Raw genomic sequence first — 27,773 nt, 5'->3', positions numbered from 1 at the left:
AACAGGAATGAGGTGATTCATAAAGAATGAGATCATGAACAAAGGAAAGGAAATATTCTTTTCAATTAGAACATGATTACCTCATCATTTGTAGTCAGTAAAAACGTTTTGGGTTACCTGAAAAAAAGTTATTGATTTCTTTCCTTGTAGAATTATCTCTGAAGATTCTGTGGATCTTTTAAATTAGAGTAACAGCCAACATTCTTTTATGCTCTTCCCATTCTTTCCTGAAATCTGACATAACTAATTTTTCCAGGCTCCCTACTGAGAGGGGGTCCTTTTTACTCTGTTCAATATGAAATTAAAGTCCAGAGCAGTCTAGGCAATTACAAGGATGTAATTTGCTCATCAGAATTTCCTCCATGTTGTACCTTGAGCCAGAATAAAAAGATAAAATCTTTGTGGATTGGGTTGAGGTGCACTGACTTCTTCAGGCATCTGGAATCCTCAAAAGAGGACACTGAAAAGACTGAGAGTGGTAAAAACAGAAAAAAATGTAGCAGTGCAGGAAAAGGGCATGAAAAGCAACAATGTGGCTCACAGTCTCCAAGTTTTAATCAATTATCTCATGGCCAAGAACAAACTCTTGTTCCTCTAAAACTGCTCATGTTTTCATGACTCCTTCTCCCTGAATAACATCCCCTTTCTTCCCATTACTCAGGCACAAATCTTCTATCACTTACCAAGAGCTGTGGATTCCGCCTATGAAATGCCTCTCACTTCTCTCACTTCTCCTTTATTTCCATTACTGCTGTAGAATTTCAGTGTTGCAGAACCTCATCTCTGAACTACAGTTCCTAAATCTATGTCTGTCTATGTTAATTGCTACTAATTTATGGGTCATTGGTCTCTCCTCAAACCAACACATCTTCCACACTGCCAGCAGATACTTATCCTTATTGCTACTGATCAGTGTTTGAAAAATTCCAGTCACCCTGTTGAGAATAAAGTTAAAAAAAAGGGTACCCTTAGGAAATACTCAAAGGCCATTGTAATTGGGCTTCAATTTAACTGTATATTTTTCATTCCTAAAACAAACAGTTCATTTTCCTGCACTTGACTATCGTCTATGATTTTATCATTTTTTTCTCACAAAGAAAATCTTTTCTTCTTTTTGAAATCATGTCTGTTGATGTTATACATATTTTTCATTTCATTTCATTTCATTTGCGTTATTATAAAGGAATACATAAGACTTGGTAATTTACAAAGAAAAGAAGTGTATATGGCTCACCATTCTGCAGGCTGTACAAGATGCATAGCACCAACATCTGCTTCTGATGGCAGTCTTAAGAAGCTTACACTTACAGCAGAAGGTCGGTGCGTGAAAATCATATGGCAAGAGAGGAAGCAAGAAAGAGAAAGAAGGTGTCAGGCTCTTTTAAACAACCAGCCCTAGAGGAAATTGCTGTGGGGACTATAAACCAAGAAAAACTCATTCATTACCATGAGGGTGAGACCAAGTCATTCAGGAGAGATCCAGACCCATTACACAAACACTTTCCACCAGGCCCCACCTCTAACACTGAGGATCAAATTTCAAATGAAACTCAGGGAAGGGAAACAAACCATATCCAAACTATAGCACACATCTCATGAGATTCAGCTCAAATGATACATTTTCTATGAAACATTCTCTGATTCCTTTAGTTGAACTTAGTCTTCCTCCCCACAGTTCTCTCAAAGCTCTTTGAAATTTCATTATAGCAACACTTGTTAGACCTTACTGTGCATTGGATCCTCTGGGGATTTTGTTGAAGTTCAGAGTCCAATTCCGTAGTTCTGAGGTGGAGCTCCCAGGGGTTTCCCATGCTGCTTCATGTGGACCTGCTTCAAGGATCAGGTTAGCAGCATTTATTGAGATGCAGGATTTCTCACCATTCTGCCTTTTCTTGAAGTCTGCTGGAAACAGAGCTTCCTCCCCCAAAAGACTGTACTTTCTCAGGGCAGGTCCTTGGTTGTATCTGTGTTCCACACACTTCTCATTTTTGTGCCTTTTTGGTAAGTCTGGTAGAAAGTCCAGCCAGTGAAGCAACTGAAATGAAACTCAAGATTAGTATCAAAATTGTGGCTTGTCTGAGAATTTATTTCCCATATCCTAGATGGGGTAAAAGTCTTTAATAGCACAGACAGCATAGCGTTGCTGGGTAGCTACTCTTATTCACCCTCTGATTTGTTGTTGTGTCATTCAAGAGAATAAACAGGAGTTCCTTCATCTTACAGTACCAAGGTTTGGTCCCTGAGGGACCTCATGCACTGACCTCATGCCCTCTGGTAATTTTTCCATTTGTCTCCACATTAAATGGCTCAGCTAGAAATAGCATTGGTAACTGAAGTAAACTCTGCAGGTTCTTCAATTGTAAACAGCTAACACCATCCAATATGTCAGCTTTAAGCATCCCTTTTTATCCCCATTATCTTTAATCTATCATCTCTGAAAACTAGAACTAGACTTTTCCTAGGAAGCTTACCTAAACTTATAAAATTTGGAAGTTTAATTTTTACCATTTTTTCGAGTTAACTTGGCTTTTTTTTCTATAGGTATGAAGGATACTTCATCTATTTGTCAAAAAGGGCAAAGGTGTTAGAATGTCTGTCTCCTTTGCTGTCAGAACCCTTTCTTAAGGTTTAGCTTTTATAGCTGAGCCTGCTGGTGAAACCACCATTGCAAAATTATAACTGAGACAGTGAAAGAGATCAGACCTAACTAACTCCCTCTTGCTTCTAATCTTTAAGCTGTCCTTGTTCATTTCTGGGCATAGGTCAAACTTGCCTTAGGGAGGAACTTAGTTTATGGTTCAGCTTTGAACAAAGATGGTAACAGCCCTTTTTATTATTACTCAATTCAGTCTCCCCAGTAATTTGGGGAGTGGAGTTTTTAAGGTTGATTTGTTGAGTAGGGAGCCAGTAAATTGGGATTCTGATTGATTAGGTCAGAGATGAAATCATAGGGAGTTGAAGCTGTCCTCTTGTGGTGAGTATAGGTATGAGGGAAACCTCACCTATTTGTCAAAAAAGGCAAAGGCAAAATATAATTCAGAATTACAACTGAGACAGTGAAGATCAGACCTAACTGACTCCATCTTGCTTCTAATCTTTAAGCTGTCCTTGTTTATTTCTGGACATAGGCTAAACTAACCTTAGGAAGGAACTCAGTTTATGGTTCAGCTTTGAAACAAATACGGTAACAGCCCTTTCCCAAAACAAACCCCCTTCCTGCCTGGGGACTAGGCTGCCTTTGTAGGATTAACAAAATAGTCAGGAGATTTAGAGATTATGATTTAGGAGTCATGAAGCTGGAGATTGCAAGATTCGAAACCTCCCCAATGATGCTCCTGGGGATAACATCAGTGCTTATCCTAAAGATCAGTGCTTGAGATATTTTGCAGACCCTGCATTCAGTGGACCAGCCGACACCACCCAGATCAATAAACTGGCTCATCTGGTCCTGTGGCCTCCACTCAGGAACTGACTCAGTGTAAGAGGATAGCTTCAATTCCCTATGATTTCATCTCCAACCTGATCAATCAGAACTCCCAATTCACTGGCCCCCTACCCATTAAATTATCCTTTAAAACTCCAATTCCTGAATTACTGGGGAGATCGATTTGAGTTATAATAAAACTCCAGCCCCCTACACAGCTGGCTTTGTATAAATTGCTGTTTCTCTATTGCAATTCCCATGCCTTGATAAATCAGCTTTGTCCAGGCAGTAGGCAAGGTAAACACATTGGGTGGTTACACTGGGATTCCAATGGGGATGTGGTAGGCCACTTCTTCAATGGCTGGCAATGATCCCCACCTCCTGGTATTCATGGCTTTGTGTAACCCCTTACCTCTGAGTATGGCTGGACCTAGGGAATTACTTCTAATGAATAGAAGATGACAAAAGTGATAGGATGTCATTTCTGAGATTAGATTTAAAAAGATACTGCCTTCCATCTTTCTCGATATCTTCTTTCTCTGTTGAAAAAAGTGTCATGTTAGAGATGCCTCATGGCAAGGAATTGAGGATGATTTCTAACCAACAGCCAGTGAAGAACTGAAGCCTTTAGTCCAACAACCCACAAGGAACTATATCCGGCCAACAACTACATGAGTGAACTTGGAAGTGGTTCCTTATGCAGTCAAGCCATGAGAAGAAGGCAGTTATCATCTTGACTGTAGCCTTGTGAAACACCTTGAGCCAGAGGACTCAACTAAGAGGTATCTAGATTCCTAGCCCACAGAAACTGTGAGATTATAAATGTTTGTTGCTTTAAGCCACTGAGTTTGAGATGATTTGTTATACAGAAAGAATTAGTTAATATAGTGGTTCTCATTCTTTAAGTATTTATAACAGATCTTTTAAACTTAACATAATTTTCATTGTGCTTTCTTCATTAATATTCACATTTTTTGCCCAGGAACCCCTGAATACTACATATTTTACAACCTGCTATGCCAAATATGATTGTTTGAAAGGCGAAAGGGATATATATGGATTAAATACCCAGAAATATTTGGGTTTCAAGCCTCTGATAAACCTAAAAATACAGAAAAGATAAAAGGAGGATGAGCCCCTTGGGTTTCTGAATGAATCTGTGTAGTGCCCAAACAGGTCAACAAGTATTAGAAGAGAGATGGGTGCTCTGAGAAGACTGAAGCCTAAGATGAATGAATAATACTTTTCATAAGACAGATTTATACTAAGACTGATATTTGAAATTGTTATATGAACTACTGAGTCTTCCCTCCCCATCTAAGATTATATTTCTGCTAAATAAACTATTGCTTTTTAGAGCATTATGATGTTTCTTCAGTATAGCCAAGACCAATTTTCCTAAATTCCTATTAAAATGCAAACTACTGCTAATATAGCCAAGAATTCTGAACAATGTTATTTAGCCAAAGTCTTTTCATATCAGATTCTAATCCATTCAGAATATGTTTGACTGCTAGCTATGTTCCAGAGAAATCTTATTTAAGTAAATATTAAATGAGAATAGAAGTCACTGCAAAATCCAAACTGAACGTACGGTATGTATCAGAAATGCTAAAATACCATAATCATTTAAACAAATAATCATCTTTATGTTTCAGTCCATGAATTTCAAAACTGAATGATATTAACCTTCTCTTAGATATGAAGAAAGAGACACCTAGAGGTAATGCTTAGGGTCACTTAGGTCAACTTCAGAATGACCCAGTTGCTGGTAAGAAAATCCGAGTTTTAAAAAGTGGTGCCTTAGGCTCTGAGAGACCACTTCTCAATTTGCTAGAACGGGTCACATGTGGATATGTGGATCCTCAGTGTCTCCTTTTTTAATTTAGTTATCGACATTCATTTGTCATTCGACTTGGACTTGCTTCAAATATTTCTTGGAAAACTTGATTTAGATGTCATAGATCTCACATCTTTACTGAAATGTATAGTGTGTCTTTTTCCTACTTTTATTCAATTGGAAGGTTCCATTATTAGGTTTTAACAAATGTGGGCCACACCTAAAACTGAGACATGCTTCTGACTATGAGTTTTTTGCATCTCTGGCAAATGGTGAGACCAAGACTTGGAGACAGCACCAGAGTGAGATGTGTAAAGAACAGTGAAACTAGAGACACAGTATCTCACGAAGCACAGGACAAGGTCTAACCCTTACAAAAAATGCAGATACTATAATTAAACCAATAGACATAGTCCTCCTCTCTTGGCTTCATGAGCTCAGGGATTTCTTAAGAACCCAATGTTTACATGGGTAAGCGATCTGAAAGCAGTATTGGTATTTTAATAAATCACTGTTGCATACCTTTAAATGGAATCTTTTAATTTTTGTCACAAAGAAAAGAAATAAAAATGCACCATAATAATAAAATGCTAAGTGTACCATTTTATCTTTGTAATCTATTTTCAAAATGATGACCTCACATAGCCCTGCAGATAAGCCACTACACCAACTTGATTCTCATTCTCATGAAGGACAAAACTGAGCTGAAATCACTTGGATAGAATCACAGTTAACCAAAACAAGTTGATATCTCAGGCTCCTCACATTAAACTCTAGGCACTTTCTACAGGTTGTTCTTACAAAATCAACCACTGCCTTCAATGCATTAAAGTGCAATCTCAGAGGAGAGAGGTTTAATTATGTAATGCTTCTTGTTGGATAGGAAAAAAACCAACTATAGTTAGGACTGCTTATTAGGTGCACTGGACTTGTCCCAACTTTGCCACAAGTAGCCTGGAGGCTTTAAGCCAGTCACTGAAACTCCTTGGGTCTATAAAATGATTTGGAAAACCTTAAAAGTTTTTCACAGTTCTAAGGATGCTTAAATCTATGAAGAGGTTTCAAAGAGCTTGTCTGAAAACTAAATAACATAAGTATTCTGAAAAGTGTGGACAAATCAAACATTTATCTTGGAGAAAAAGAATTAGTAGATTTTACTTTTTGAAAGCCTTGGTGCAGTTCCTGGAGGAGACAGCACACATTTGAAATGTCAACAGATACCACATCACAAACCCACTAACATCTGTGACATCCTTGTTGCCTGCTGACATGGCAGCCTGCAGGGATTTTTCTTTGCGCTAGATAGAGAGGATCCATATAATCACAAAACGATGCTCCATGCCAAATGCTTCCTCCCAAGAAACAGAACTAAATAAACTCTTATTGAAACTGAAACCACCTCTGGAATTAGTTACAAAATGGAAATAGTATTTACTAGTTTCTGGTCACATCTATACAACTGAGTGAGAAAAAAATAGGCATGTAGGAGCTACATTTTCAGTCTCTCCTTGGGTACAGAAAGTTGCAGGGAAGAACGAATCAGTGACTTTTGTTTTCAAGTCTTGGCACACATGGTGTGATAGAGAAATGGTCTTATAACTCTTTATAATAAAATGTGACTCAAGTTACTGATTAAACTCCCTTTCTCTCTCTCACGATGCATTGTCCAATTAACCTAAGATGTTTCTTCACTATTTTAGTGAGCTCTTCACCAGCAGGGCCCAGTCACAAAGACAGTTAACTGGTCCCTGTAGGTGACACTTGGGGAAAATATAGGGATTAAGTACTAAAGAATAAAAATGACAAGGAGGTGACCATTTCTATAGGAGATGATATAAAAAAGCCACAAGGATGGAGGTGTTGAGAGAATATATTTGTGAAATTGTGCCCAATTGGGACCAATTTTGCCCACTTTGAAAATGTTGTACTCTGAGATAGAATGCTGAAATAAGAGCCAAACAGCCCAAAGCAGATTTCCTTCACTGTTTCTACGTGAATTGTGTGCCAAACTGGTTGATCAGGAGCTGGCAGTTTCCCTTCACTTTGGTGAGATTTGGAAAGTGTCTATGAGCCCTCTGAGCAAGGAGGTGTGTTTGGGAGTGTTGTTTATAGTTGTGGTCATCACAGGGATTGGTTCACTTGGGTCTTATTTGCCCATGGCATTCAGGAGATTTCTAGGAAGAATTTACTCTAAGGGAAGAAAAGTAAACATGTAAATATGGCTCAAGGACAATAGACTAAGATATAAAGGAAAGTGATTTTTTGGATTATCTGGAGACCATACTGTCACCTATTTCAACGTGAGCCCTTGGAAGAGGAGCTTTTACAAAAGTGATAGTAAAAATGAAATAGTAATACAAAAACAAAAACCTACCCAACTATTTTGTTAACTAATTTTTCTGATATTTTTAAGGCATAGGTCTCATTTCTTCAGATTCTCTATATTGTGGCATAGAGATTAAAAAAGGGTACAATTGAACCATATTAAGGCACACAAGGTAACATATGGCTAGAATAATACAGAAGTGGAATAGCAAAGAAGTAGGAATGGTGTAAAACTGGCACCACGGTACAGGCATTGGTGGGCCAGGCTTCACTCCCTTCTGCAAGAGGCCTTCAGTAATCCAGAGGGAAAGGAGGAAATAGTAATCATCACAAGGAGACTCAAAGACCTACTTCATGTACCCAGAAAAGACACCCTCTAGGGACTCCTAGAAAAATTTGAGAAGACTGGAGTCACAAAAATGCTGTTTGGTTTACATTCAACACAACCGGAATTTTATCCTAAACTTCTGTGGTTACATAAGCAAAGAGCAGATAATTTCCATGCAAGCTTATTAATTGTTTCCTCCATGATGTCATAATCCTGTTGCTTTTTTCAGCAAGGTGACAAAATAGTTTTAATAAAAACAATTCCCCTCCAAAAGGCTTGTAATCCTCAGTTTGTGACATTAGACTTGCAGTTCTGGGTTACTAAGTGAATTAATTGGTATTATGTTAAAGGCCGGAGGATTCCCCAGTGTTTTGTGATGGTGACAGAAGCATATTAAGAACCACAAATAAAAATAACAACATAATTGAAAAATAAGGTAAAGCTATGAAGTTCAAACTCAGCCTGTTTGTTAATGTTGAAGCCTCTTGACAAGAAAAGATTTTGCCTTTTGAAGAAACCTCATTGTAATGTTTTAAATTAAATATAGATTATTTTTGTGGAATTAACACAACTTTGAAATAATGCTGCTTTGACTTGATTTTTTCCCTGAAGATTTGTTTTTTAATCTGCTAGATCTATACTATGCTGCTGGTATGAGGTCATTCACCTAGTGCTAGTGGCTTGTTGGATTTCTGTTTTTTGTTTTTTTTTTTTTTTCCTTTCTGTTTTTATACTTTAAGTTCTGGGATACATGTGCAGAATGTGCAGGTTTGTTACATAGGTATACATGTGCCAATGATGGTTTGCTGTACCCATCAACCCTTCATCTACATTAGGTATTTCTCCTAATGCTATCCCTCCCCTAGCCTCCCAACCCCCAACCAGCCCCAGTGTGTGATGTTCCCCTCCCTGTGTCCATGTATCCTCATTGCTCAACTCCCACTTCTCGTTGCTCAGCTTCTCACTTAAGAGTGAGAACATGCAGTGTTTGGTTTTCTGTTCCTGTGTTAGTTTGCTGAGAATGATAGTTTCCAGCTTCATCCATGTCCCTGCAGAGGACGTGAACTCATCTCTTTTTATGACTGTATAGTATTCCATGGTATATATGTGCTACATTTTCTTAGTCCAGTCTATCACTGATGGGCATTTGGGTTGGTTCCAACTCTTCGCTATTGTGAACAGTGCTGCAATAAACATACGTGTGCATGTATCTTTATAGTAGAATGATTTATAATCCTTTGGGTATATATCCAGTAATGGGATTACTGGGTCAAATGGTATTTCTGGTTCTAGATCCTTGAGGAATCGCCACGCTGTCTTCCACAATGGTTGAACTAATTTATACTCCCATCGACAGTGTAAAAGCATGCCTATTTTTCCACATCCTCTTCAGCATCTGTTGTTTCCTGACTTTTTAATCATTGCCATTCTAACTGGCATGAGATGGTATCTCACTGTGGTTTTTATTTGCATTTCTCTAATGACCAGTGATGATGAGCTTTTCTTCATTTGTTTGTTGGCTGCATTAATGTCTTCCTTTGAGAAGTGTCTGTTCATATCCTTTGCCCACTTTTTGATGGAGTTGTTTTTTTCTTGTAAATTTGTTTAAATTCCTTGTAGATGGATAAATTTGTTTAAATTCCTTGTCAGATGGATAGATTGCAAAAAATTTCTCCCATTCTGTAGGTTGCCTGTTCAGTCTGATGATAGTTTCTTTTGCTGTACAGGAGCTCTTTAATTAGATCCCATTTGTCAATTTTGGCTTTTGTTGCCATTGCTTTTGATATTTCAGTTATGAAGTCTTTGCCCATGCCTATCTCCCAAATGGTATGTTAAAGGGACACAGAGACCTCCATATGTATCATATTAGGTACTTTTGTGAATCACACAGTGTATCTACCATTCTGCAGAATGCAGTCAGGGTTCTGGTTCAAGCTTGGTTCGCAAATCTCTCAAGATCTTATTAGCTCCAATGTTAGAATGCCTTCTTTTATCTCTCCTCAGTTTTGTCTACTTCCTATCATCAGTGCCACACAAAACAAAAGAGGCAAAGGAAGGAGATCCTGATGCTTAGCTGCTTTAGGAGTCTTGCCTTGTTTAATATATCATGATTTACACCATTGCCACTAAGTTCAGCACTCTGCATTTTTTCCTATTTTTTAACTGAAGCATAAAATGTATAAAGTGATATATGTAAGTCTGAAGTGTACAGCTTAATAAATTTTATATACAGTGACACCTGTGTAACCATTACACTGATTAAATATAGAAGATTTCTAGAAGGTCCTCTCATGCCCCCTGCCAGTTAGTACCATGGTCCCAGAGCTAACCATCCTTCTGACTTCTCTACACACAGAATCAATTCTTTTATATCTGCCTTCTTTCTCTCAACAAGGTATCTGTGAGATTCAATCAAGTTGTTGCATATATTGGTAGTTTGACATTTTTATGTGTCTTGCCACATTCTACTGTATGAATCTACCACATTTTATTTATTCTTCAGATGATAAACATTTGGATTGTCTCAATTTTTTACTTTTGTTAGTGAACCTGCTCAAAACATTCTTATATGTATCTTTCAGTGAACATGAGGATTTATATCTCTTGGGTGGATAACAGGTACAGGTTAAATTTACTAGTTACTGACAGTTTCCAAAATGTTTGAACCTTTCAATCACTCCCCATTATTACTAAGCACTTAGTATTTTTCTTTTTTAATTTTAAAATAATTATAGACTAATAGGGAATTGCAAAAATAGTATGGAGGGGTCCTGGGTATGATTTAACCATTTCCCTCAATGATTACATGTTATATAACCATAGAAAAAGGTCACAACCAGTGAGCTGACATTGATACAATATGCGTGTGTAGTTCTATGCCATATTATCATATACATGGATTTGCATAACCGATGTTCCAGCCAAGATACAGAACTACTCCAACACCATGAAGCTCTCCTTGTGCTATCCCTTTATAGTCACATCTACTCACCTTTTCCCACCATACCTAACTGTTGTCAATGACTGATCTGTTCTTCATCTCTATAATTTTAGCACTTAAAGAATGTAATTAAAGTGGAACCATATAGTAGGGACTTTTTGAGATTAGTGGTTTTTCATTCAGCATTATGCCCTTGAGATACATCCAAGTTATTGCATATGTATTGTATGTAATGTTTATTGTGGGGTAGTATCCCAGGACATGACTTGACCTCAGGTTCTAGGGCATTTGTCCTATCCAAGGGAGGAGAGAAGCTGTACTTGTATATGGTAAATATAGTTTCAATGGATAGTTTTCACAAAAAACTTACAGAAGTCATGCCAAATGAGCAGGTGACAGCAATGATGATGTTGATGGTGACAATCAGAACATGCTCCCTTGAAGAAAAGTCTATTAAGAAACTTCCATTGAATTGTTGCCAGTGTCTTCATCAAGTAACAGGTATGAGTCAGTCCCTTTAAGCACTGTGTGTGACATTTCCTAGAAATAAAAATAAAGAATGAGTAGTGGAGAGAGATCCTCGAGTAAGGTCTTGGGTATGAGGGTGCTCCCCAGCTTACACTAGATTGTTGACAGGTTTATTAAAGTAAAAACAATTTAAAAATTACAAATTTATTTATTCATTTGATGAAACATACTGTCACATAGAGGTCTCAGACGTTTTATTTCCTTTTATCATCAACAAATCAGTAAGGAAGGTATTATTATTGCTGCATCTTAGAAATGAGGAAACTGAAATACAGAGGATTAAATAATCGGCCCCAGAAACATGCTAGTATGTAATGGAGTCATATTACATTCTCTGTGGTGTTAGTTGGGCCTGCAGTCAACTGGAGGCTCTTGAAAGCTGGACCATACAAGAGGGCTCCCTTACAGACTACCAATGTGTTCTGGCTTTGATTAGGAGCACAGCTGGCACCAACAAAGTACCTTCATTCTTTTCCATATGGCTGCTTCATGGGGCTCCTACTAGTATGGTGGCAGAGGAAATGTCTTAAGCATGAAGGCAGAAGCTGAAGATTTCTTAAGGCTCAGCCTCTGCATTTGTGTATTAATAGCATTACTTCTGCTGCATTCTATTGGTCAAAGCAGTCATAAGGTCAGCTGAGATTCAAATGAAGGGGATACTGAAAAAAGGAGCAAATAATTTGGGCTGTCTTTATTTCACCATAAGTATTGAATAATTCAAACAAAACAAAATGATCTGAGACAACTGTTGCTTTAATGATCTAGGAGAGTTTTGGTTTCTTGCAGTTGACTTGATATTTGGTATGACTTCATTATGTTTCAGCTGACAAAGTCTGATATTTAAAACTATAGATGTAATTGATAAATATAATTTAATAGGAGTAATATTTCAAAATGTATTATAGTCTAAGATGAATTTTGTAAGCATCACAACTTCACAATAAAATGACCTCAGGTATTATGGACTTCACATTCAGTCAATCTTTTACTCCCTTTATGGGAACTAAAGTCTATGAGGGACCTTGAGATGTTTGAAGCAGAACTATTAAGCACGGGAAATGATTTTTGAAAAACATGATGAAAACTTAGGTAAATAGTGCCATTCCTCACTAAATAATTTTGGGAAGTTATACAATGATTTCACTGACACTGCCTTACAAAAAAAATGAACCTCTGGAACTGTTATTTAGCAATTTGCTTTTAGAGTTTGTAACAGTTTGAAAATCCTTGAATGTGATTAACTTTTTAAGTGCTGTGAGCCACATGGACCTAATTCTGATGAATCTGTTGAGTGATCAAACTAGAAATCCTGGTTTTGGTGCCTAACAAGGTTTAATGACAAGCTAATAGGATAGATTTTTTATTGTGGCTTATAACATAATTTCTGATAATAGTTTCAAAAAATCCAGGTATGTTTTGAGCAGTAGCATTCTATTAAATAATTGTACCTCTCATGGTCTCTACTGTGAAGACAGCACACATTTGGATGTGTTAGTTCTAATAAATACTAATTAATTTTTAAACTGAGAAAACAGATTATTTGTCATTGTCTTGTATCACATAGTCGGATTTCATATTTTTCTTATATCTGTTATTAATATACTGTGTATATATTAATATTATATATGGTGCCTAACTTTTAAATTTTACAATAAGGATATGGATATATTATTTCATAAATATATTATTCAGCTTAGAAAGGAGGAAATTGGGCTGGGTGCTGTGTCTCATACCTGTAATCCCAGCACTTTGGGAGACTGAGGTGTGTGGATCACCTGAGGTCAGGAGTTTGAGACCAGCCTGGCCAGCATGGTGAAACACCATCTCTACTAAATATACAAAACTTAGCCGGGCATGGTGGCGGGCACCTGTAATCCCAGCTACTCAGGAGAATCGCTTGAACCTGGGAGGCAGAGGTTGCAGTGAGTCGAAATCGGGTCACTGCACTCCAGCCTGGGTGATAGAGTGAGACTCCATTTCAAAATAAAATAAAATATGTTTTAAAAATTTAAAAAGAAATGAGGAAATTCATATACAGATCATTTAAGGGACTTTTTTTTTTTTTTAGCAACATGAGGTAATAGATGTTAGAACCATAATAAACCATTTTTTTCCCCTATATTTCAGCACTCGTCCTTTTCAAAATGGGACAAGTTTCCTAACGTGTTTTAAAAATAGCAAAATAAGTCAGCTATTTCATAAATATGTTTGGATCTAGAAGAATTAAGGTAAAATAATATTTTCATGAGGCACCACCTAAAAAAGTATTTGCACGATTATCTAACGACTAATTTTTCCCATAATAATCTCCATTGATTTAGTCAGTAATCGTGCTTTCATTGCTTTTGGGTAAGTGAACTTTTTTCCTTGTTTCTAATTTTGTAGGATTCTTTTTTTTTTTTTGGGGGGTGGGGAGACGGAGCTCTGTTCCCCAGGCTGGAGTGCAGTGGCGCGATCTCCGCTCACTGCAAGCTCCGCCTCCTGGTTTCGCGCCATTCTCCTGCCTCAGCCTCCCGAGTAGGTGGGACTACAGGCGCCCGCAACCGCGCCTGGCTAATTTTTTGTATTTTTAGTAGAGATGGGGTTTCACCGTGTTAGCCAGGATGGTCTCCATCTCTTGACCTCATGATCTGCCTGCCTCAGCCTCCCAAAATGCTGGGATTACAGGCGTGAGCCACCACACCCGGCCTAATTTTATAGGATTCTAATCAAGACGCTTTAGTGGCACTTTAAGCCAGGGCACTTTAAAAACTTGATTTTTCTAAGCACTAATCACAGGATCAATAGAACCTGCACCCTATGCCAGTCTGTGAACACAGCTGTATTTCAATAAATGCCTATGGAAAAAAGAGATCCTTATTCCTGACAGAATCGTTAAGAATAACATGTCCCTTTCTCAGGTGGAGAGTTGCCTTTTGCCATGAATGGCTGTGCCACTGTGTTTTACAATTCCTGGTGTACTCTAAGTACTTTAGCAACTCCTTGCTTAGAGCTGCTTCTCTGTGACTGTCTCAGCAGAGCAAAGAATACAGATCATTGCAACAAGCCCTGGTCCAGAAATTTTCTCATCACAGACATGGCTATCCTCTTTGCATTGTCTGCAATTTCTTGCTTTAATTAGATGAAAGTTTCCCAATAACATTAGCCCAAAAGAACTGTAATCAGAACTTTAAATCTCCCTCTTTAACAAAACAAAACAAACTCATGCTCAGCCATAATAGCAATCTTAACAGGCATTCTAAAACTGAGTACTTTAAATTCTGCAAAAGGTTGCTTTTACTCCTGGCATGAACGGTTTTCTCTTCAATCTTGTTCTCACCAATATCAGTCTCCATCTTTCTGTTCAATACAGAAAGCTAGGGTTTTAGGTGGAGTAAATGGGGAAGGGTGGGTTAGGTGGCCTTTTCTTCCGCCTGGAAAGTATTCCGAAGGTGGAAACTTTTGCAGAATTATTGATATTCCTTTTTGACTTTGAAACAAAGAGAAAAACTCTTATAATAAATTCTTGTTTCCATATTGTGAATAGTAGGGGGAAATCTCTAAAATTGTCTGACAGCAGAAATATGTTCAGCCTTCTTCTGTATAAAGAAGAGAGTAGACAGATTCCAGAAAATGAAAAAAATAGCTATAGACTGTGCCAATTTGGGTTCCAAATTTATCAAATTTTTGTTCTTAAGCCTTTAAAAGGCCAATGCTCTACAACTTTTCCTTGAGGCAAATCCTCAGTCAGTTAAACTAAGGTTTAGTCAGTTAAACTAAGGCTTTAATTTCTAAAAATTAAGTTTGGCACATCATTTTGTGTAGACCAGAGGGTACTTGCTCTCCAAACATGTGAACGTGAATTTATGTGTGTGTATGTTAGGGACATAAGGGTTAAGAAAGGGTTAATAAGGGTTAAGAGAGGAGGCTTATAAAAATACAATAATTCCTTCTAAGCCCTCAGCTAATTATATAAAGATTAAATTAGTGGGGATTGGAGTGCTTAACTGTATTACATAGGAGAAAGTAGATGAAAACAAGAAGAAGGCAGGACCCAGAATTAGGTTCTGCTACTGTCAAACACTCAGTGAGGATTAGCTATAGTTCTGGGCCAAGACAGCATCAGCCAAGTAATTTGAAAAGTGTCTATCGCTAGGGCTGCTGAAAAAAATTATTCACATTCAGAGAATTCCTTTTTTTCTTTTTTTTTTTTTTTGGAAAGCAGTATTAGTTAGGTGGGGCTAATTTTTCTGATTAATTTCTATCACACTTTTCCTAAAGTGAGAGAGGAAACAAAGGAGAGAGTGAGCATGTTTGTCTTCAAAGGACTCCTTATGGTAGGACACTTTATTTTAAAATTTAGTTTTAATATTTTGGTTTCTGTAGTAAAAAAAAAAAAAAAAACTACAGAAATTAATAGAAAACACCATGAAATACTCTTCAAATAAAATGGAATTTTCTTTATTATTATTATTATACTTTAAGTCTGGAATACATATGCAGAACGTGCAGGTTTGTTACATAGTTATACGCGTGCTATGGTGTTTTGCTGCACTCATTAACCTGTCATCTATATTAGGTATTTCTCCTAATGTTATTCTTCCTCTGGCCCCCAACACACCAAAAGGACCTGGTATGTGATGTTCCCCTCCCTGTGTCCATGTATTCTCATTTTTCAACTACCACTTAAAAGTGAGAATATGTGGTATTTGGTTTTCTGTTCTGGTTTTAGTTTCCTGAGAACGAAGATTTCCAGCTTCATCCATGTCCCTACAAAGGACATGAACTCATCCTTTTTTATGACTGCATACTATTCCATGTGTATATATGCAACATTTTCATTATTTAGTCTATCATTGATGGCCATTTGGGTTGGATCCAAGTCTTTGCTATTGTGAATAGTACTGCAATAAACATACACATGCATGTGTCTTTATAGTAGAATGATTTATAATCCTGTGGGTATATACGCAGTAATGGGAATGCTGGGTCAAATGGTATTTCTGGTTCTAGATCCTTGAGCAATCACCACACAGTCTTCCACATGGTCAAACTAATTTACACTCCCATCAACAGTGTGAAAGCATGCCTATTCCTCCACATCCTCTCCAGCATCTGTTTTTTCCTGACTTTTTAATGATTGCTATTCTAACTGGCATGAGAGGGTCTTTCATTGTGGTTTTGATTTGCTTTTTCTAGTAACTAGTGATGATGAGTTTTTTTCCATATATTTGTGGGCTACATAAATGTCTTTTGAGAAGTGTCTATTCATATCCTTTGCCCAATTTTTGATGGGGCTGTTTGTTTCCTTCTTATAAATTTGTTTAAGTTCTTTGTAGATTTTTGATATTAGCCCCTTGTCAGATGGATAGATTGAAAAAGTTTTCTCCCATTCTGTAGGTTATCTGTTCAGTCTGATGATAGTTCCTTTTGCTGTGCAGAAGCTCTTTAGTTCAACTAGATCTCATTTGTCAATTTTGGCTTTTGTTGCCATTGCTTTTGGTGTTTTAGTCATGAAGTGTTTGCCCATGCCTATATCCTGAATGGTATTGCCTATGTTTTCTTCTAGGGTTTTTATGGATTTAGGTCTTAACATTTAATTCTTTAATCCATCTTGAGTTAATTTTTGTATAAGGTGTAAGAAAAGGGTCCAGTTTCAGTTTTCTGCATATGGCTAGCCAGTTTTCCCAACACCATTTATTAAATAGGGAATCCTTTCCCCACTGCTTGTTTTTGTCAGGTTTGTCAAAGATCAGTTGGTTGTAGATGTGTGGCATTATTTCGGAGGCCTCTTTTCTGTTCCATTGGTCTACATATCTGTTTTGGTACCAGTACCATGCTGTCTTGGTTACTCTAGCCTTGCAGTATAGTTTGAAGTCAGGTAGCATGATGCCTCAAGCTTTGTTCTTTTGGCTTAGGATTGTCTTGGCTATGCGGGCTCCTTTTTGGTCCCATCTGAAATTTAAAGTATTTTTTTCTAATTCTTTGAAAAAAGTCAATGGTAGCTTGATGGGGATAGCATTGAATCTATAAATTACTTTGGAGTATGGTCATTTTCACAATATTGATTCTTCCTATCCATGAACATGAAATATTTTTCTCTTTGTTTGTGCCCTCTCTTATTTCCTTGAGCAGTGGTTTGTAGTTCTCCTTGAAGAGGTCCTTCACATCCCTTGTAAGTTGTATTTCTAGGTATTTTATTCTCTTTGTAGCAATTGTGAATGGGAGTTCACTCATGATTTGGCTTCCTGTTTGTCTATTATTGGTGCATAGGATTGCTTGTAATTTTGCACATTGATTTTGTATCCTGAGACTTTGCTGAAGATGCCTATAAGCTTAAAGGAGATTTGGGGCTGAGATGATGGGGTTTTCTAAATACGCAATCATGTCATGTGCAACGGAGACAATTTGACCTCCTGACTTCCTACTTGACTACATTTTATTGCTTTCTCTTACCTGATTGCCCTGCCCAGAAATTCCAATAATATGTTGAATAGGAGTGATGAGAGAGGGCATTCTTGTCTTGTGCCAGTTTTCAAAAGGAATGCTTCCAGCTTTTGTCCATTCAGTATGATATTGTCTGTGAGTTTGTCATAAATATCTCTTATTATTTTGAGATACATCCCATCAATACCTAGTTTATTGAGAGTTTTTAACATGAAGAGGTGTTGAATTTTATTGAAGGCCTTTTCTACATCTATTGAGATAATCATGTGGTTTATGTCATTGGTTCTGTTTATGTGATAGATTACGTTTACTGATTTGCTTATGTTGAACCAGCCTTGCGTCTCACGGATGAAGGCAACTCGATAATGGTGGATAAGCTTTTTGATGTGCTACTGGATTCGGTTTGCCAGTATTTTATTGAGGATTTTCACATCGATGTTCATCAGGGATATTGGCCTGAAATTTTCTTTTTCTGTTGTTGTGTCTCTGCCATATTTGGGAATCAGGATGATGCTGGCCTCATAAAATGAGTTAGGGAGGAGTCCCTCTTTTTCTATTGTTCAGAATAGTTTCAGAAGAAATGGTACCATCTCCTCTTTGTACCTCTGGTAGAATTTGGCTGTGAATGTGTCTGGTCCTGGGCTTTTTTCAGTTGGTAGGCTATTAATTACTGCTTCAACTTCAGAACTTGTTATTGGTATATTCAGGGATTCAACTTCTTCCTGGGTTTCGTCTTAGAAATGTGTATGTGTCCCGTAATTTATCCATTTTTTCTAGATTTTCTAGTTTATTTGCACAGAGGTGTTTATAATGTTTTCTGATGGTAGTTTGTATTCCTGTGGGACCAGTGGTAATATTCCCTTCATGATTTTTTATTGTGTCTATTTGACTCTTCTCTTTTTTCTTCTTTATTAGTCTTACTAGTGGTCTATCTAGTTTGTTAATCTTTTCAAAAAAACAGCTCCTGGATTCATAGATTTTTGCAGGATTCTTCGTGTTGCTATCTCCTTCGGTTCTGCTCTAATCTTAGTTATTTCTTGTCTTCTGCTAGCTTTTGAATTTGTTTGCTCTTGCTTCTCTAGTTCTTTTAATTGTGATGTTAGGGCGTCAATTTTAGATCTTTCCTGCTTTCTCCAGTGAGGATTTAATGCTATAAATTTCACCCTAAACACTGCTTTAGGTGGTCTGGTACGTTGTGTCTTTGTTCTCATGGGTTTCAAATAAATTTTTTATTTCTGCCTTAATTTTGTTATTTACCCAGTAGTCATTCAGGTGCAGATCATTCAGTTTTTATGTAGTTGTGTGCTTCTGAGTGAGTTTCTTAATCCTGAGTTCCAATTTGATTGCACTGTGGTCTGAGAGACTCTTATGATTTTTGTTCCTTTGCCTTTGCTGAGGAGTGTTTTACTTCCAATTATGTGGTCAATATTAGAAAAAGTTTGATGTGGTGCTGAGTAGAATTATATTCTGCTGATTTGGGGTGGAGAGTTCTGTAGATGTCTATTAGGTCTGCTTGGTCCAGAGCTGAGTTCAAGTCCTGAATATCGTTGTTAATTTTCTGTCTTGTTGATCTGTCTAATATTGACAATGGGGTGTTAAAGTCTCCCATTATTATTGTGTGGGAGTCTGAGTCTCTTCGTAGGTCTTTAAGAACTTGCTTTATAAATCTGGGTGCTCATGTATTGGGTGCCTATGTATTTAGGATAGTTAGCTCTTCTCATGTTGATCAGTTTACCATTATGTAATGCCCTTCTTTGTCTTTTTTGATCTTTTTTGGTTTAAAGTCTGTTTTATCAGACTAAGATTTCAACACCTGCTTTTCTTTTCCTTTTTTCTTTTTCGTTTTTGCTTTCCATTTGCTTGGTAAATATTCCTCCATCCCTTTATTTTGAGCCTATGTGTGTCTTTACATGTGAGATGGGTCTCCTGAATGCAGCACATGGATGGGTCTTGACTCTTTACCCAATTTGCCAGTCTGTATTTTTTAACTGGGGCATTTAGTTTGTTTACATTTAAGGTTAATATTGTTATGTGTGAATTTGATCTTGTCTTTATGATGCTAGCTGGTTATTTTGCCCGCTAGTTGATGCAGTGTCTTCATAGTGTCAGTGGTATTTACAGTTTGGCTTGTTTTTGCAGTAGCTGGTACTGGTTTTTCCTTTCCATGTTTAGTGCTTCCTTCAGGAGCTATTGTAAGGCAGGCTTGGTGGTGACAAAATCTCTCAGCATTTGTCTGTCTGTAAAAAAAATTTTACTTCTCCTTCACTTATGAAACTCAGTTTGACTGGTTATGAAATACTGGGTTGAATATTATTTTCTATAAGAATGTTGAATATGGGATCCCACTCTCTTCTGGCTTATAGAACTTCTTCAGAGAGATCTGCTGTTAGTCTGGTGGGATCCCCTTTGTGGATAACACTACCTTTCTCTCTGACTGCCCTTTATATTTTTTTTCCTACATTTCAACATTGGTGAATCTGATGATTATGTGCCTTGGGATTGCTCTTCTCGAGGAGTATCTTTGTGGTGTTCTGTCTATTTCCTGAATTGAATGTTGGCCTATCTTTCTAGGTTGGGGAAGTTCTCCTGGATAATACCTGAAGAGTGTTTTCTAACTTGGTTCCATTCTCCCTGTCACTTTCAGGTACACCAATCAAATGTAGGTTTGGTCTTTTCATATAGTCCCATATTTCTTGGAGGCTTTGTTCATTCCTTTTCATTCTTTTGTTTCTCTAATATTTTCTTCGTGCTTTATTTCATTAAGTTGCTCTTCAACCTCTGATATCCTTTCTTGTGCTTGATTGATTTGGCTATTGATACGTGTGTATGTTTCACAAAGTTCTCATGCTGTGATTTTCAGCTCCATCAGGTCATTTATGTTCTTCTCTAAACTGGTTATTTTAGTTAGCAATTCCTCTAACCTTTTCTCAAGGTCCTTAGCTTCCTTGAATTGGGTTAGAACATGCTCCTTTAGCTCAGAGGAGTTCATTATTACCCACCTTCTGAAGCCTACTTCTGTCAATTCATCAAATTCATTCTCTCTCCAGTTTTTTTCCCTGGCTGGCAAGGAGTTCTGATGCTTTGAGGAAGAAGAGGCTTTCTGGTTTTTGTAGTCTTTGGCCTTTTTGTGGTGGTTTTTCCTCATCTTTGTGGATTTATCTACCTTTGTTCTTTGATATTGGTGACCTTCAAATGGGGTTTCTGTGTGGATGTCCCTGTTGCTGATGTTGATGCTATTCCTTTTTGTTTGTTAGTATTCCTTCTAACAGATCCCTCTGTTGCAGGTCTCCTGGAGTTTGCTGGAGGCCCACTGCAGACCCTGTTTGCCTGGGTATTACCAGCAGAGGCTGCAGAACAGCAAAGGTTTCTGCCTATTTCTTCCTCTGGAAGCTTCATGCCAGAGGGTCACCTGCCAGATGCCAGCTGGAGCTTTCCTGTGTGAGTTATCTGTCTACCTCTGATGTGAGATTTCTTCCAGTCAGGAGGCCTGGGAATGAGGGAAACACTTGAGGAGGCAGCCTGTTCCTTAGCAGTGCTCAAGCACTGTGCTGGGAGATCCACTGCTCTCTTCAGAGCTGGCAGGCAAGAACGTTTAAGTCTGCTGAAGCTGTGCCAACAGCTGCCTCTTCCCCCAGGTGCTCTGTCCCAGGGAGATGGGAGTTTTATCTGTCAGCCCCTGACTGGGGCTTCTGCCTTTCTTTCAGAGATACCCTGCCCAGAGAGGAGGAATCTAGAGAGGCAATCTGGCTACAGCAGCTTTTCTGCAGTGTGGTATGCCCAGTTTGAACTTAACAATGGCTTTGTTTACACTGTGAGGGGAAAATTGTCTACTGAACCTCAGTAATGGTGGATGCTCCTCCCCCTGCCAAGCTCGAGTGTCCCAGGTTGACTTCAGAGTACTGTGCTGGCAGCAAGAATTTTAAGCCAGTGGATCTTATCTTTCTGGGCTCCATGGGGTTGGGATCTCCACTGAGCTCGACCACTTGGCTCCCTGGCTTCAGCCCCCTTTTCAGTGGTGTAAATGATTCTCTCTCACTGATATTCCAGATGCCACTGGGGTGGAAATTAAAACTCCTGCAGCTAGCTCATTGTCTGCCCAAATGGCTCCCCAGTTTTGTGCTTGAAACCCAGGGCCCTGGTGGCATAGGCACCTGAGGGAATCTCCTGGTCTGTGGTGGGCTAAGATCACAGGAAAAGCATAGTATCTGGGCCAGAACACACAGTTCCTCATGGCACAGTCCCTCACGACTTTGCTTGGCTAGGGGAGGAACTTCCCTGACCCCTTGCACTTCCTGGGTGAGGCAACGCCCCACCCTGCTTCAGGTCACCATCCATGGGCTGTACCCACTGTCTAACCAGCCCCAATGAGATGAGCTGGTACCTCAGTTGGAAATGTAGAAATCACCTATCTTCTGCATTGATCTTGCTGGTAGCTGCAGACAAGAGCTGTTCCTATTCAACCATCTTGCCACCCACCCTTTGTTGTTTTCCTTTTTGTCTTCCACTTCACTCTTCCCTATTCTCATTCTTACTTAGCATAATAAATGTATTGAAGGATTTTCCTGGTAGTGTCCAATGATTGTGACCTTGCCAAAGTCTGCAGTTTTACCACCATAAGGACTCTTTTAAGGACAAATACCATACTCATGTGTGAGATTGGCACACGTGATATGCCAGGAAATGGCTTGAAACAAAGAAGAAAAATAAAAGCTCTTTGTATCAGCCATGTGGTGGGAACTACTATGGTCCTCAGTGACCTCTCTGCAAAGGACAGCAGCACCTTCTGCCACTGAGGTAAGAAATGACCATTCCTGCTAGGGAACCCTAGAAAGGAAGGCATGGTTGCACCCCACCCCAGCCTCCACCAAGAAGCTGCTACTGCTGAGCCATTTCAGGAAAGGGGCTGTCATCTCTCCCAATCCTGTGCATGCCCTGACCCCTGAGCCACACCTGCCTGTGACTGCCCACATTCCAGACCTGGGCTCTGTGCCTACAGTGTGTCCCCCACACCTTAGACCCTGGAGCCATCCCTGTAGTGAGCTGGTTTGAATTCTGGGAACTAGAGCCACAGTCTCTCTGAGTGTGGCCATGTTCTATTCACTAGCTCAGCTGCCGTAGAGAGGTAGGTCCTACCCTGACTTTTGAATCACTGTAACTCTTCTCATGCCTGTGCTCCTTGTTCTTGGATCCCAGCTGCTTCATAAGCATCTATGCCTTGCATACTGTTACCAATATGGCAGCAGGGGTGCCTGTACCCTGGACACAAATGCCATTACTGCCTCAGTGCCTCCACATTGCCTATGCTTCAGGCCTCAGTTTGGTGGCACCTCATGGGCACCACTCATGAGATACTGATGCCACGGCCACCAAAAGTAAGTCCACAAGCCAGACCCAGTGCCAAGAAGAATCCCCTCAGCCACAGCTTCCCCAGTAGAAGAAAAAGAGATTGGAAGGACCTTAACATCCATCCCCCGCTAAGACCCCAATAACCCTCAGTGCCACTGTGGCCATCCACATCCTTAGCTTCTGAGGATCCCTACAGTCTTTGTCAACACCAATTTCAGCTGTCAAAGCTGCACAGAGACTACACAGCTGCACCCTCAGTGGTGCCAGAGCTGCTGCACCATACCCATCAAGTACCCTCATATGCCCCTGTAGGCAATGGTCATTCCACATCAAAACTAGCCTGTAAAATCTGGAAGAGGTAACTGTTTCACCAAATGCAAAGACATCAGTGTAAGGCAATAAGAAAAACTAAAAATCAAAAAGACATATTATTACCAAAAGAAAACAATAATTTCCCAATAGTGGATCTTAAAGAAAGAGAGATATGTGAACTGTCTCACACACACAAAAAAATCAAATAATCATCTTAAGAAAGCTTAGCAAACTTCAAGAAAATGCATGGAAACTATTCAATAGAATAAAAAAAGACTGAAACAAAAAAATTAATAGAGATTAAAATTATATCTTAAGAAAGAAATTCTGGATCTGAAAAAATACAATAAATGGAATAAAAAATCCAACAGAGAGCATCAACAGCAGGTTTGATTCACCAGAGGAAAGAACCTGTAAACTCCAAGACAGATTGTTTGAAAATATACTGTCAGAGGGAAAAAAATAAAAGGAATTTAAAAAATACAGGATTTATGGGACAGCATTAAGAAAGAAAATATTCAAATTATAGGAGTTTAAGAACAAGAAAAGAGATAAAAGTCCAGAAAGTGTATTTAAAGAAATAATAGCAGAGAAATTTCCAGATGTAACGGGAGATATATGTATTCAGGTCACAGGAGGATCAAAGGCCTCCAATGAGAATCAATCCAAACAAGACTACACTAAGATGTATTATAATTAAACGGTCAGAAATCAAAACCAAAAAGTGGTCCTGAAAGAAGCATGTCACATATAAGAAAATTTTAATAAGGCTTGCAGCAAATTTATGAGCAGATAAATTTTTATCCATTCTCATATTGCTAAAAATAAATACCTGAGACTGGATAATTTATTAAGAAAAGAGGTTTTATTGGCTCATGGCTTCACAGGCCATACAGGAAGTGTGGTGACATCTGATTCTGGGGAGGCCTCAAGAATCATGGTGAAAGGCAAAGGGGGAGCATGCATGTCACACGGCAAAAGCAGAAGCATGAGAGTGAGAGGGGAAGTGCTGCACGCTTTTAAGTGATCAGATCTCGCAACAACACATTATCATAAGGACAGTATCAAGGGGATGGTGCTAAACCATTCAAGAGAAATCAGAGAAATCCAACCCCATGATCCAATTACCTCCCACCACGTCCTATCCCCAATATTGGGAGGTATATCTTAATATGGGATTAGGGTGGCAACACACATTCAAGCTATATCAGAGATCTTACAGGGCAGCGGGGAGTGAGGTGATATATTCAAAGTGCTGAAGGAAAAAAAAAAAACTGCCAGTCAAGAATACTCTACCCACCAAAGCTATTCTACAGAAATGAAGGAGAGATAAAGACTTTCTCAAACAAGCAAAAGATGAGTGAGATCATTTACGATAGCTATAAATAAAATAAAATACCTAGGAATAAACTAACGCAAAGAAGTGAATGCTCTCTATGATGAAAACTATAAAACATTGGTGAAAGAAGTTGAAAAGGACACAAAAAATCAAAAGATATTCCATATTTATGAACTGGCAATATCATTATTATTAAAATGTCCATACTACCCAAGGATGTCTATAGATTTAATGCAATACCTATCAAAATATCAGTGACATTCTTCACAGAAATAGAAAATGCAGTCCTAAAATTTATATGGAATTACAAAAGACCCAGAATAGCCAAAGTTATCCTAAGCCAAAGAACACAACTGGAGGAATCGCATTACCTGACTTTAAATTATAATACAGAGTTATAGTAACCAAAACAGCATGATCCTGGCATAACAATAGACACACAGACCAAAGGAACAGAATAGAAAACCCAGAAACAAATCCATTCACCTATAATGAACTCATTTTTGACAACAGTACCAAAAACATACACTGGGGGGAAAACAATCTCTTCAATAAATGGTGCTAGGAAATTGGATATCCATATGCAGAAGAATGAAACTAGACCCATATCTCTTGCCATATAAAAAAAAAAATAAAAATGGATGAAATACTTAACAACATCAAGCTATGAAACTACTAAAAGAAAACATTGGAAAAACTCTCCAAGGCAATGAACTGGCAAAACAAAACAAAACAAAACAAAAACTGTTAAGTAATATCCCACAGGTATAGGCAACCAAAGCTAAATTTGACACATGTAATCACATCAAGTTAAAAAGCTTCTGTATAGCAAAGGAAACAATCGACAAAATGAAGAGACAACCAACAGAATGGGAGAAAATATTTGTAAGCTACCCACCTTACAAGAGATTAATAACCAGAACATATAAGGAGTTCAAATAATTCAATGGAAAAAAATCTAATAATCTGATTTAAAAATGGGCAAAAGATCTGAATAGAAATTTCTCAAAGAAGACAAACAAATAGCAAACAGGTATATGAAAAGGTGCTCAACATCACTGATCATCAGAATAATGCAAATTAAAAATATAATGAGATTTCATATCACCCTAGTTAAAATTGTTTATATCCAAAAGACAGGCAATAACAAATTCTGTCAAGGATGTGCAGAGAATCCTTTACAGGGAATCCTGTACACTGTTGGTGGAAATGGAAATTAGTACAACCACAATACAGTGCATTTGAAGGTTCCTGAAAAAATAAAAGTAGAGCTACCATGTGATCCAGCAATTCTACTGCTGGATATATACCCCAACTAAAAGAAACCAGTATATCAAAGAGATATCTGCACTCCCATGTTTGTTGCAGCACTGCTCATGATAGCGAACACTTGGAAGCAACCTAAGTGTCCATCAACAGATGAATGGATAAAGAAAATGTGGTAGAAAATGTGGTACACATATACTGTTAAATCAAGTTTAGCCTAAATCTGCCTGCTTACATATTTTAAGTTCTGCCTTATGTTAGTCGATTTCATGCTGCTAATAAATACATACCCAAGACTGGATATACTCAAGACTGGTTTAATGGAAAAGAGGTTTAATGGACTCACAGTTCCATGTGGCTGGTGAGGCCTCACAATTATGATGGAAGACGAAAGTCAGTTTTACATGGCAGCAGGCAAGGAAAGAATGAAAGCCAAGTGAAAGGAGAAACCCCTTATAAAACCATCAGATCTCTTGAGACTTATTCACTACCATGAGAACAGTAGGGCGGAACCTGCCCCCATGATTCAATTATCTTCTACTGGATCCCTCCCACAACACAAAGTAATTATGTGAGCTACAATTTAAAATGAGATTTGGGTGGAGACACAGCCAAATCATATCAGGCCTAAAGGTTTTTCTGTACATCAGGAACTGTAATAAATGAAGGTGTAAACAGACTGTAGCCTACATTTGTGCCAGTCACTGAGTTTTGGCCAATCAAATGGAGCCAACTGTTTGAATCATGTTCAAATGAGGCAAATGCTGAGCTGTAACAAATCCAGCTGTTACTGTACCTCACTTAAGCTGAAGCAAATCTAGTGTACTTTGCGCTATGAATTTTCTTTCTGTGTCATTCTGTTATAAAGAGGGGTACCATAGAATAGAATGTGGGATTAGGACCCCTGTAAGCTGGCTGTTCAAGCCAGCCCAGCAAACGTATCAGTTACTAACTTTGCTGCAGATCCTTGAAACTAGATAAGGTTTCCCTCTCATCTTGTTTATGTCCTTGGGAGCTTGACCTTGTAACCACAAGACAGTACTTTCTCTTGGTCTCTGCCATCCAGGGAACAGGAATCTGGGGATTCATGTCATGGTTAGCTTTAAAAATTATCTTGAACAGTTAAAAGACTTTGCAAGCTCAAAATTGACTACACTAGACTCAGTAGCTAAAGCTTTATTTTTTCACAATTGTGCCCAGGTTCTGAGGTAATTCCTGGCTTAAAGAATGAGTCCTTTCTGGTTTGATATCTCTGTGACTTTTGTCATTTATTGATTTTCTTCCTTTCTGTGAACAACTTCTGACTTTCTGTCTTGAATTTTCTTTTCTCTGAGAACCTGGGAAGTTACTTTTGGTAAAATTCAAAACCAGAAATATTGGCCATTTGGTCTGGCTAGTCTCATAGTAAGAGGGCAATAGTTAAAAGTCAGCTTAATTAAAAGTGGATATCCAAGATTTTTTATATATATATATAACCATATATATATATATATTTTTTTTTTTAAAAAGACCTTCATATATATTTTTTCTCTTCTTGGGTGGTGTTTTTCTACAAAAAAAGATCTTTTTATTCTCAGTCAACTGAATTGTTTTTCTCAATTTTGTCTTCTTCCCACTCTTCATGCCCATATGAGAGGACCCAAGATCATTTCTAATGGCTGGGAACTCCTTGGGGAAAAAAAAAGACACCACAGGTTT

The 27,773-nt window shown here is 38.2% G+C and overlaps 1 long non-coding RNA gene across 11 annotated transcripts in view; it reads left to right on the top strand.

Annotated features, from left to right (window-relative positions):
• LOC105496129 (uncharacterized) overlaps nucleotides 1-27,773 on the top strand; it is a 563,517-nt gene that overhangs the window by 169,817 nt on the left and 365,927 nt on the right. For 10 of the 11 annotated variants that reach the window (XR_011623573.1, XR_011623578.1, XR_011623577.1 and 7 more), the window contains exons 3-4: nucleotides 3,977-4,206; nucleotides 21,097-21,250. This is a non-coding gene — a long non-coding RNA (uncharacterized lncRNA). The remainder of the gene's footprint in view (nucleotides 1-3,976; nucleotides 4,207-21,096; nucleotides 21,251-27,773) is intronic. The other variant, XR_011623570.1, reaches the window with a different exon arrangement.

This window comes from Macaca nemestrina, chromosome 5, assembly GCF_043159975.1.
Source record: "Macaca nemestrina isolate mMacNem1 chromosome 5, mMacNem.hap1, whole genome shotgun sequence".
Classification (NCBI taxonomy): Eukaryota; Metazoa; Chordata; class Mammalia; order Primates; family Cercopithecidae; genus Macaca; species Macaca nemestrina.
The sequence above is the reverse complement of the archived record's forward strand: the minus strand, read 5'-3'. Positions and strand labels throughout refer to the sequence as shown.